Source organism: Monodon monoceros, unplaced genomic scaffold (assembly GCF_005190385.1).
Source record: "Monodon monoceros isolate NGI ecotype Baffin Bay Population unplaced genomic scaffold, NGI_Narwhal_1 Super_Scaffold_6, whole genome shotgun sequence".
Lineage (NCBI taxonomy): Eukaryota > Metazoa > Chordata > Mammalia > Artiodactyla > Monodontidae > Monodon > Monodon monoceros.
This window is the reverse complement of record NW_021703783.1, coordinates 21,529,805-21,542,002: the sequence shown is the minus strand read 5'-3', so window position 1 is coordinate 21,542,002 and position 12,198 is coordinate 21,529,805. Positions and strand designations below refer to the sequence as shown.

General features: G+C 43.0%; 1 pseudogene; it reads right to left on the bottom strand.

Moving 5' to 3' along the window:
* Positions 1-8,466: 8,466 nt before the first annotated feature.
* Positions 8,467-9,423, bottom strand: LOC114886066 (annotated as a pseudogene).
* Positions 9,424-12,198: the final 2,775 nt, after the last annotated feature.

Below are 12,198 nucleotides of genomic sequence, written 5' to 3'. Positions count from 1 at the left end.
TGTATGGGAATTTTTGAGTCCTGGATTTTACTCTTTTCTGCCAACCATTTAGGAGACAATATCACCACTTTGAATAAAATTGTCATCTTAAATTTTGTTTTGTTTTGTTTTGTTTTTATCACAGCGACAAATTATAAATCACAATTCAGGCTATAAGTCCCTGTGAAAGTCAGGCTGTTAATTTCTGTCAGAGAGGGCTCTTACTTGGTTAGAAGATCTGAATATTTCTTACTTTCTTCCTATTTTTATCCATCACTTTGTTTCTATTGCGAGAGTCATTTAGGGCGTGTAATCTGCCATACTGCTGGAAATGGAATAATCTTATAAAATTCCAAGTTGAATGCAATTTATTTTGGCACCAGAATTTCTTTTCTTTTTTTTTTTTTTAATAACTATTTTATTTTTATTTTTGGCTGCGTTGGGTCTTCGTTGCTGCGTGCGGGCTTTCTCTAGTTGCAGCGAGCGGGGGCTACCCTTCGTTGTGGTGCGTGGGTTTCTCATTGCAGTGGCTTCTCTTGTTGTGGAGCACGGGCTCTAGGTGCACAGGCTTCAGTAGTTGTGGCGCATGGGCTCAGTAGTTGTGGCGCACGGGCTTAGTTGCTCTGCGGCATGTGGGGTCTTCCCGGACCAGGGCTCGAACCCGTGTCCCCTGCATTGGCAGGCGGATTCTTAACCACTGCGCCACCAGGGAAGCCCCCAGAATTTCTTTTTTGACACAAAATGCCAGTGACTACAAAGCCACGCAATTTGGATCAAGCTTAGCAGAAAGAGCAAATGAGAATTATTACAATGTAAATGGGGCCGTAGTTCTAGTTTTTGTAACATCCATGGCACATAGTACCTGACACTTGCCAACTTTCAGAATTTACTGTACTCAAGACCTGTATTATTGACTTGAAAAAGTAAAATGTACGTTTTAAAAGAGACTTGGATGGAATCCCTCCTAGTAATTTAATATTAATAAACAAATTATACTATTTTACGTGCAAGATCCACACTGGGAGTTGTTCATACTTGATACTGGGTCTGAAAGTGTGAATTCCCACGGATGGATATAGCCAGGTGTGTTGTGATGACACCCAGGAAAGCATTCCTCCTTGCCTTCTCTTTTTTCTTTTGACTTTCTCAGTTGCCCTGAGGTCAGAAACAGGTATTGCTTTCTGAGAACAATTCTGAAAAATAGTTCACTTTGGAAATTTACATGAACAGACTACTCTTAATGCCAATAGCAAGTTGGTAAACACCATGTTCCTAGAAAAAGGCAAATGGCTGTATCCCTGTTTCTACCTCTACAGGACACAGTGAAACCTGCTGTTGTCTTAAGAGTTCCTCAACCAGATAACAAAAGGAAGGAAACTCCATACTCAGCTACTGCTTCCTGTAGCCCACAGAGACCCAAGATTTCTTTCAGCTTAAAAATGCTGTCATTTCTTTGATTTACTGCAGACTATACATAGAAACTTCCACTATCTCTCGGAAAGCAGTTAGCTGAATGTGGCTCTCACTGTAGGGAGAGTGAGTGGCCAGTGATGAGACCATCCCTGTTCCTCCAAGTCCTGTTCAAGTAGGCAATCTAGAAAGCTGGTCTCAAAGAGACAGGTAAGCAGTTAGGAATCCCTGAGTCAAAGATTTCACAAAACAGCAGCTTATTCCATAATTTAAAAAAATATTTATTGTGTGTCCACTGTGGTCTCTGGCATTGTTATAAGTGCTAGAGATACAACAGGGAGCAAAACAACCCCATTCCTACAGTGCACAGTCCTTGAATGGAGGGCAGATGAGACAAGGGACGATTCCATTACCAAAGTTTAATGAGGACCGGGATACCGGTGGTAGAAGCTGCTACCTAACCACCTCTGTGTTCACTCTTATGGGTCCGCATGGACCTTTTCAGTCAAAATTGTACTACGTCACAACGCAGCATATAAAATGGTATCTAGAAACTATGTCCCTATAAAAGAGACATGGAGGGTGGGGTGGGAAAGGGAGCAATGAATAATGAAGAAAATATAATAATTATTTGACCTTTTTTTAACCTTTCAGAGAAGGTTAAACTTTCAAATATATTATATCAAGAAAGGCTGTTTAATAAACAAAACATTGGAACATTTGCCTGGCATGTGTAATTCTTAGACAAGAGTGGGAAAAGGAAGTGAAGAAAATTTTTAGTTTAGAACTAAAAAATCAAATTTTAGTATTTTTCTATGTGTACAAAAATAGCTTTATTTTAAAAATTAAATCCCTATGTAAAGCAATTTTTTAGGGCAGTGAAAATACTCTGTATGACATTATAATAATGGATGCATGTCATTATACATTTCTCCAAACCCATAGAATATACAACACCAAGAGTGACCCGTAACGTAAACCATGGACTTTGGGTGATTATGATGTGTCAATGTTGGTTCATCAGTGTAACAAATGTACCCCTTTTGTTGATAACGGGGGAGGCCGTGAATCTGTGCCGGCAGGGAGTATGTGGGAAATCGCAGTACCTTCCACTCAATTTTGCTGTGGACCTAAAACTGCTCTTAAGAAAAAGTTTTGTTTGAAAAAAAAATTTTGCATCTTGGTTGGGAGCTCTGAGCACAGCCCCTTATAACGCAGCCACATAAGTGAATCAGATATTACAGAATAAAAAGCCCATTAACACACAGGCTCTTAAATGAACAGGAATGGCTCTAGCACTAGTATGTGTTAAAGTTTTCTCAAGAATAATAGATAAAGCTTAGCACTCCCATTGGGGCATTAAGACCATTTTCTCTCCTTTTTCAGATATCAAACCTGAGAGCTGGCGTACTCACCAGCGCCCCCTTCCGTATGCGCCTTCTAATTTGTTCGTTGCTACTTGTTAGCACCTGGCTTCTCCCTGTTCTCTCTGCTTGAGCTCTGGGCACAAAAGTGAAGTTGATAGTTAAGTTTTTTTGTTTTTTTTTTAACATCTTTATTGGAGTATAACTGCTTTACAATGGTGTGTTAGTTTCTGCTGCATAACAAAGTGAATCAGCTATATGTAAAGATACATCCCCATATCCCCTCCCTCTGGCCTCTCCCTCCCACCCTCCCTATCCCACCCCTGTAGATGGTCACAAAGCACCGAGCTCATCTCCCTGTCTCCATGGTGACTGTTGCAAGATATAAGTGACCCTTCCTGTATCGTTTTGCAGTGAAAGCCTGACTCCAGGTCTCCGAGCTGTCCTCCGCATCTTGCCTGGAGAAGCCAAAACAGCCGTATTTTCCCTTGGGCCCCGGCCATCTGGCCCACTCCCCATGCACTGTTTTCTCTAGGTCAGGAGACTGGGGCAACCACCCTTCGCCCTGAGGGGGAGCAGGTGAAGGGAGTGTTGGAGTGGAAAAGCCTAGTGTTAAATAGGGAATATCGTGGACACCATGCTTACCAGGATAGCCTGGTGTGATGAGAAATCTCTATTTTTTTCATATCTTCAACAATATTCTTCTGATCGGTATGCCTTTCTCATCACTAGTCCTATCTGAAATTTTTACACTATTCTCTCTTCATGAGAAAAAAAATCTGTATTTAGTTTAAAAACATTACATTATTGAGAAGGCAAATTTAAAGTACTTGACCCTTCGCTGCACATTGTCACAAAGAGTTGTTTTAACAAATGAGACATAAAAGGATGTTTTCAAGAGTCCCAGGAGAGGGTGGGAGGGAGGCTCAAGAGGGAGGGGATACGGGGATGTATGTATACGTATGGCTGATTCACTTTGTTGTACAGCAGAAATTAACACAATACTGTAAAGCAATTTTACTCCAGTAAAGATATATATATATATATATATATATAAAGAGTCCCAGGAAAATGCAATGTTATTTCTTAGGATATAGACTTTAGATGGGGTGCTGCATGGGAGCCCTGGATGCTGGTGATAGTCTTGGTGGAAGTGAGTTAGGCATCAAGTGAAAGGAGAGATATAACATAAAAGAGATAACTTGGCTTACCTCACATTTGCTCAGGGCAAAATTAGCACAGGCCACTGAGTATACATCTACCCAGAGGTACTTTTTCTATTTACCACCAGGGACCCTAGCTGACTACAATCAGGTGATTGCATTTTTTTTCTTTTTTAACGTCTTTACTGGAGTAAAACTGCTTTACGATGGTGTGTTAGTTTCTGCTGTGTAACAAAGTGAATCAGCTATACGTATATCCCCACATCCCCTCCCTCTTGTGTCTCCCACCCAACCTCCCTATCCCAGCCCTCTAGGTGGTCACAAAGAGAGGTGATTGCATTTTGAACTCTCTGTATGGAGCAGGAAAACCAGCTGGCTTTCAATACTAACTTGGGGACTTCGGTTTTGCATATATTGGATTGGCCAAAAAGTTCGTTCGGGATTTTCGGAAGATGTTACGAGAAAACTGAGCCGACTTTTTTGGCCAACGCGATACCTTTTCAATCAGGTGCAACTTCATGCTTTACGTGGATCTTTAATGGTAGTTTAAGTCACTTGATTAGTTGATTAGACGGAGGTTTTTGTTGTTGTTGAGTCCATGAAAAGTTCACTTTTCACTAAGTTAAAAAAAAATTCATTCAAGTTTCCTTTTTCTTTTTCCTCTTTGGCTTCTAGTTAGTGAGTTTCAGTTTTTAAACTCACCTTCAGGCACATTTTATCCATTCATGTGAAATTCCAGGTAAGTGTGGCCTGCATGGGCATCAGACCTGACCCTTTTCTTTACCTCATACCCTACATCCAAATCCTGTCGGTTCTACTTTCAAAATATAGTATATTCCTAAATCAAGTATGTCTCAACATTACATCTTAGTCCAAAACACCATTAACTATTTCCTGGACCGCTGAAATAGAGTTGTAATTGGTTTCTTTACTTCCACTACCTTCTACCACCTTCCCACCCACCCAGCTGTCGGGTTGGGCCACTGAGTCTCCAGAGGTTTAAATGGCAACATTTTTTCAAGGAAATTGGCTTGGAGGTCCCGCCCCTCACGCGGTTTGTTTTTGCCTTATCTGGATGGTCGTCCCTGGCTCATCCCTGAGAGGTGACGTATGAGAGACTAGATATTACTACATAAGTAAGAATAAGGAGCTGCTATGGAGTGTAGAGCACACAGAGAAGAATCATGAAAAGAATATTCTAGTTCATGTTGGACAGGAGGATTTTTTGCACGAATAAGTGACTCCTATCTTAACAGCTTCTGCTTCAAAATAAACAAGTTCCAGGACAAAAGTTTAATATAATTAGAGACTCCGAGGGGAGTAAGCAGAAGATCACGTAACTCATGAGGAATAAGGTCCAGGAATTTTCAAGCAAAGATAAACATGGGGCTATACACACAAAATAGGATGACCTCAGTGAATATGATAACATTTATTTTTATTTTTATTTTCTTAAAATTTTTGGCTGTGTTGGCTCTTCTTTGCTGTGTGCGGGCTTTCTCTATAGTTGCAGTGAGTGGGGGGCAACTCTTCGCTGTGGTGCGTGGGCTTCTCATTGTGATGGCTTCTCTTGTTTAGGAGCACGGGCTCTAGGTGTGCGGACTTCAGTAGTTGTGGCACACGGGCTTAGTTGCTCTGCGGCATGTGAGATCTTCCCCGACCAGGGATCGAACCCATGTCCCCTGCATTGGCAGGCAGATTCTTAACCACTGTGGCACCAGGGAAGTCCTCTGAGTATGACAGCATTAAACACAGGGGCCAAGTTGAAAGGGACAATTTGTCTTTAATGAATTTTTTTTCCCCTAGATTTCTGTTTGTAAGCTTCAAGTACTGTTCCTTTCTCCACTCTATCTGAAGTATGACTATCTAATACAGATACAACTGCAGCAAAATGAATGCCAGTCAGCAAACTGAACCGTGCAAGAAGTCTGTTTTTCTACAGGCCTCTGCTCTACCAGCTGAGCTATAGAAGGGAGCACAGAAGTCTTCTTTTCTTTCTTTCTTTACTGGCCGCATCCTGTGGCATGTGCGATCTTAGTTCCTAGAACCAAGATCGAACCCGCATCTGCAGTGGAAGTGTGGAGTCTTAACCACTGGGCCACTGGGGAAGTGTGGAGTCTTAACCACTGGGCCACTGGGGAAGTCCCCAGAAGCCTGTTTTTCTATAACCTAATTTCTGTTTTGAGCATTCTTCCAATGCAGCAGAAATGAATCTCTGTCAATTCAGGGGTTTCCTCCCACACTTCCCAGAGTTGCATTGAATATCTGGAGGATGTTCAAGTGACAAGAGGTTGGGGGTGGGAGTACCAGGTTGAGTCTGACCTCTGGTCACCATTTGTCCATTCTGGCATCACTGCGATGGCCAACGCCAGGAACGTAAAAGACCTCCTGCCACTCCAGTTCCCACAGGGACCATACCCTCAGTATCTATCTGCTGGACTCACCTCACAGTCATTTCTCTGCTAGGTTATTCTTGCTCTTTCCCTTTGATCTGGGAATCCACAAACTTGTCTGGAGCTTTGGTAATGCCTCCTTCCCACCTGACACTTGAATGGGTGAGGGAGAAGGGGAGGGGGCAGGCCCATCCCAGGGCCATATTAGCATCTGTGTTATGACGGCTTCCTGCCCCGGGAGATCTTTGTGAGGCAGCCCTTCCTCTAAATTACCGAGTAGATTTCTACATCTTATTTACGCCCTGCGCATTTGCCATTGCCCTTGGGACCTGTAGTTTGGAGACTCAAAATCCAAAAGAAGCTCATTATTTTCTGTTTTCTGTTAACTTATTCTCCCTGAAGGTAATAGAATTCAAGTAACCTATCTGCTGTTTGGAAGATGGTAAGAATGAAGAAGTAGAGAAAATAATAGAGGAAAGCATTGGCAAGTACTTCAAAACTGTATCCTACCTCATAACTTTCTACTGATTAATTCCCTAACAGAGGTCTGAAACACAGACTGGAATGGCATCTGAAACAGAATAAACCTCTTGATGAATGACTGAATGATGCATACATGCTCTCATATAATACATAGGAGCTCTTAAAAAATATTATATGCAACAAACAGAAATTACTTAGAATACAATTAGATTATATGGAGTCTATCTCTGCTATGATCTGGCTGTAGAACTTCATCAATCGCTTTACTTTCTGAGCATAGAGTTTCCCATTTGTAAAGTGGAGATAATAACCTGTACTTCACAATCTTTCTGTGGTAATTAAATCATGTTAAATAATCAAGGTGATTCATGACAACCATTCAGTAAATTCTTATTTGTTCATTCATTCATCTATCCACTCATATGTTCACCCTTTCTTTCATCAGTTATGCATGCCTTACTCCTGTATAGCAAGACTGTAGACACTGTTAATGAACGTTTTGTGATATTTACAACTAGGTCGTTGGATGGGTGTGACTGCCCTAGCCATTTATCTAGTCAGCTCTAGATGGAAGCCTTAAGTAGTAAGATCAGTGAAGATAAGCCCTAGAGTCACTATTCCCATGGATCTGATGAACGACGCTCACGACTAGGGCCTCCCCATTGCCCTTACCGGTTTCTAGTGAACAAGTAGTTTAGAGCAGAAATAGTGACTTATGGACAACAGTACCTCCTCACCTCTTCTCTAAATAAATGTTATCAGTGATACTTTCCAGGCTTCACATAGAGAGTTGGCTGAGATAAAATCTTAGATCCAGAGCAGGGTTCATAACTATCTTTCTCTTTTAAGTGAAGTATAATTTTTATATGGTAAAATGAACAGATCTTGTGTTCAATTCAATGAGTTTTTGACAATTCTATACACTCATTTAACTACCACCCAAAACAAGAACTTAACATTTTTATCACCTCCCTCCACAATACTCTCATACCCCTTTCCAGTCAATTGTCCTGCCAATATGGCAGAATTTTTATTGTGAAAGCCCCCAGATGTTCTTAGGGATGTCTTCTATTTTATTTAACATTTGAATTCTGACACCTTTCATCTGCTGGAAGTAAACTAGTGAGAGCCAACGTTTGCTGCATCATCTCAATACCCATAGCTATTCTAGGAGGTAGGAACTATTACTCCTTTCATTTTACAGATGAGAAAACTGAAGCTTAATGAGATAAAGTGAGTTTCCCAAAGGCCAAAAAGCTCTTAAGTGGCAGAGCTGGAATTTGAACTCAGATGGGCCTGATTCTAGAACTTAACTTTTATTTTCTTTTTTAAAAAGACACGTTTATTCAGCATCATGATCAGACTATTACATTTAGCAATCAACAGCCTGGGTACAAGAACAAAACAAACCCAAAAAACTACATTAAAACCCTTCGTTGGAATGCTTTACACTTTCCACAGAACAGAAACTGAAATAACGTGTTATACAATAATACAGTCCTTGAGGTTTTTATTGCCCATACACATGAGTGTTGTCTAAACCATGTCTTCTCTGTAGCAGCTAGGCCCTGCCACCACTGTCCTTGGCTGAGCTCACAAATCTGTTATAACCTGTAGCTTCCCTGTCACTTCTCTGGCTCTCTTCTCCTGCTAAGCTTTGTTTCCTGGCAGTAATTAAAACCTTCTGCCACTGCCATAGCTATTGTTGCTGCTGCTGGAACAGCCATAGCCGCCTTGGTTTCGTGGTTTGGCAAAGTGTTGGCCTCCGCCACCATAGGGGCCAGATCTTCTGCCTCCAAAGTTTCCTCCATTCATGGGTCCAAAATTTGAAGATTGATTGTTGTAATTGGCAAAATCAATGCAGCTTCTGCCACCTCCAAAATTGCTTCCATCGTTACCAAATCCATTATAGCCATCCCGCTGCCACCATATCCCCCACCACCGTGGCTGCCACCAAAGGCATCTCGACCACTGAAGTTTCCTCCACGACCAAAGGAGTCATTCCCACCAAACCCACCTCCGCGACCACCACCAAAGTTTCCAGAACCACTTCGACCTCTTTGGCTGGATGAGGCACTAGCCATCTCTTGCTTAGATAGGGCTTTCCTTACTTCACAGTTGAGGCCATTCACAGTGTGGTATTTCTGAATGGCAGTCTTGTCTGTGGAGTCATGGTCATCAAAGGTTACGAAAGCAAAGCCTCTCTTTTTGCCACTGCCTCAGTCAGTCACGATTTCAATCACTTCAATTTTCCCATACTGTTCAAAACAATCTCTTAGGTGATGTTCTTCAGTGTCTTCTTTAATGCCACCAACAAAAATCTTTTTCACAGTGAAGTGGGCACCAGGTCTCTGAGAATCTTCTCTCGAGACGGCCCTCTTTGGTTCCACCACTCTTCCATCCGCCTCGTGTGGCCTTGCATTCATGGCCGCATCCACCTCCTCCACAGTGGCATACGTGACAAACCGGAAGCCTCTGGAGCGCCTGGTGTTTGGATCCCTCGTTACCACACAGTCTGTGAGCGCTCCCCGCTGCTCACAATGGCTCCCCAGGCTCTCTTTCAAAGCTCAAACCTCCGATGAAGAGCTTCCACAGCTGTTCAGGCTCTTTGGGAGACTTTGACTTAGACATGACCTCAGTCGTGGCGGGGTGGGGGGAGACTTTAACGATGCTTACTTGGTGGCGTCCACGGGCAGAAAGGCTAGAACTTGACTTTTATTTTATTTTTTTAAATTAAATTTAATTAATTAATTAATTAATTTTTTGTCTGCGTTGGGTCTTCGTTGATGCACGCAGGCTTTCTCTAGTTGCAGTGAGCGGGGTCTTCTCTTTGTTGCGGTGCGCAGGCTTCTCATTGTGGTGGCTTCTCTTGTTGCGGAGCACGGGTTCTAGGCGGGCGGGCTTCAGTAGCTGCAGCATGCGGGCTCAGTAATTGTGGCACGCAGGCTCTAGGGCTGGCAGGCTTCAGTAGTTGTGGCGCATGGGCTCAGTAGTTGTGGCTCGTGGGCTCTAGAGCACAGGCTCAGTAGTTGCGGTGCACGGACCTAGTTGCTCTGCGTCATGAAGGATCTTCCCGGACCAGGGATCAAACCCGTGTCCCCTGCACTGGCAGGCGGATTCTTAACCACTGCACCACCAGGGAAGTCCCTAGAACTTGACTTTTAAATCACTATGCTAAAGAGCAGGTGCATCCTGAGGTTTGGCTAATGATTGCAATTTTCCCATGTCTGGATTTTGTGCATCTGCTATTATGACAAAAGGAGAAAAAATAAGTTGGTTGACTTAATACCATCATACAGTGTAACTTCCATTTCCTTTATAATATCCTCACAAGGCTTGTTACCCTTTCATTAATTTGTGCCTGCAAGATTTTTACCAGATGACTGTTAAGAACCGTGATGGAGATCATGATAATGTTGAGAATTACGAAAGCAAACATCTCGGAGCACTTACTACGTCTCAGGAGCCGTGTGAAGCACTGCACCTGAATTTCTTTATTTAGTTCTCATAAGCACTTTCAGGTAGAATCTGTCATTAACATTTTTACAGACTAAAATTTTGAGACTTTGAGAGCCTGAGTGACTTGCCCGGTGCTGCCCAGTTAAAAAGTTGGTAGAGCTGATTTTCAACCACTGCTGTATACAGCCTCTTAATCCTCTATTTACATCCTCAGTCCTGTTAATAAAGAATGATCTTTGTTCCTGCCCCAACAAGATTTCACCAGGATAAATATGTGAACGTGAACTCTGCCAGCTGGCACTCTTTTAGATAAGATCTTATTCATCCTCAACACTTAAATCCACCTGGTCTTCAAAAACTTGGAAAACAGCCAGGCTGGGCCTTGGCCAAGTTGTGAAGTAGAGGAAGTTTGTCTCGGGCATTTTATACTCCTCTGCACTCTGCCATACCCTCTAAGTATCCTGTCAACCAAAGACTCCTCGAATTTTCCATTCCTGGAGCCCAAATCTTGCCAGAAGGACTGAGCTCTTCAGCCTCTGCCCGTTTACTTGTTGAGACTCCCTGACTCCCCTCCCACTCCCACCTGCCCCAGCTTGTTGATTTCCCATCTGTATCTGAGTCGGTTTCCCGCTAGCTTCACCATCCAAGCCTGTGCTAATGTCCTCATGGAGGGAGGTTAGCAGGAGGCCCTCCAGACACCCACGGCTTTCTAGAGGTAGGACCCCTGTTTATTTTGGCAACCAGAGTTCTGTGTCGTCCAGGACTGATAGGAAAGGAAGAGAGGGCAGCCTTAGTGATAACAACAGCTAATCATATAGTATTTAATCTGTGCCCTGTACTGTTCTCAGTACTTTATACGTATTAATTTATTAAATCCTTACAACAGTCCTATGAGGTATGTTAGTCAAGCCTGCAGCAAGAAATAGGAGGTACGCAGAGATGGAATTCTGAAGAGAATTCAAAGAAGGTACTATTTGCAGATGTGTAGGGAGATTTAAGGGAATCAATCAGGAATATGGAGGCTCACAGGAGACTAGCCATAGCAGGAAGCTGTTCTTACTCCTAGACCAAAATGGCAGGTGAGAAAATGGTGTAGTTAGAGCCTGATGAAGAGCCATTCGAGGAAGAGCTGCTCTAAGGGGCCGATGGCAGTCATGGAGGGATGAGGCCAGAGCCCCAGTGGTGTGGGGTTGGGAGAAGCAGGGGAAGTGAACGTCTTGGGGGTTGGTGAGGTGTTGGGGAAACTAGGGCTCTTCCTCCTTCTGATTTCCTATTGGCTGAAACAACTAGAAGCCTGAGGTCAGGGGCATCTGGGTGATACAGGCTTGACGTACCAGTCACCATGGAGCTCAGTACAGGGCACAAGGACAGAGAAAAACAAGTCCATGAAGAAAGTGAAGCACAGAGAGGTTGAACAGTGTGCCCAAAGTCGCAGAATTAGGAAGTGGAGGCACTAGATTCTGAACTGAGGCTGTCATGTCTGCTGTAGCATTGAGGAGTTTTCCCACACTTAACATAGCATCTTACGGGTTCCAAAAATGCTCTCGGGCTCCATTCATCTGTTTAAAATGTCCTTGTACACGGTAGACCCCGAGCAGAAATTACTTCATGACAGGTTTGGGTGACACTGGTAGGCCTTGGCCAATTCAGCGGGTTAATGATAGCTAACGTGGTCAAGTTTATGAAACAGAAAGATCATGAAATATTTAGTAAGTTTGCTGGAAAACTGCTGAGAAGTTGGGGAGAATCATTTTGCCTCAGCTGAGGAGAAACTGAGACTTGTGGTTTCTGGGTGAGAGAAGTCAGTATGTACTCAATGTGAACAACTTATGCAAAAAAAAAAAAACCAAAAAACTACCCACCTGGGTTGAACCTGCTGGTGGCAGAACAACTGGTAGAAAATACATGCATCGCGTGGAGACATTTCCTGTGAAAGGAGGTACAGAA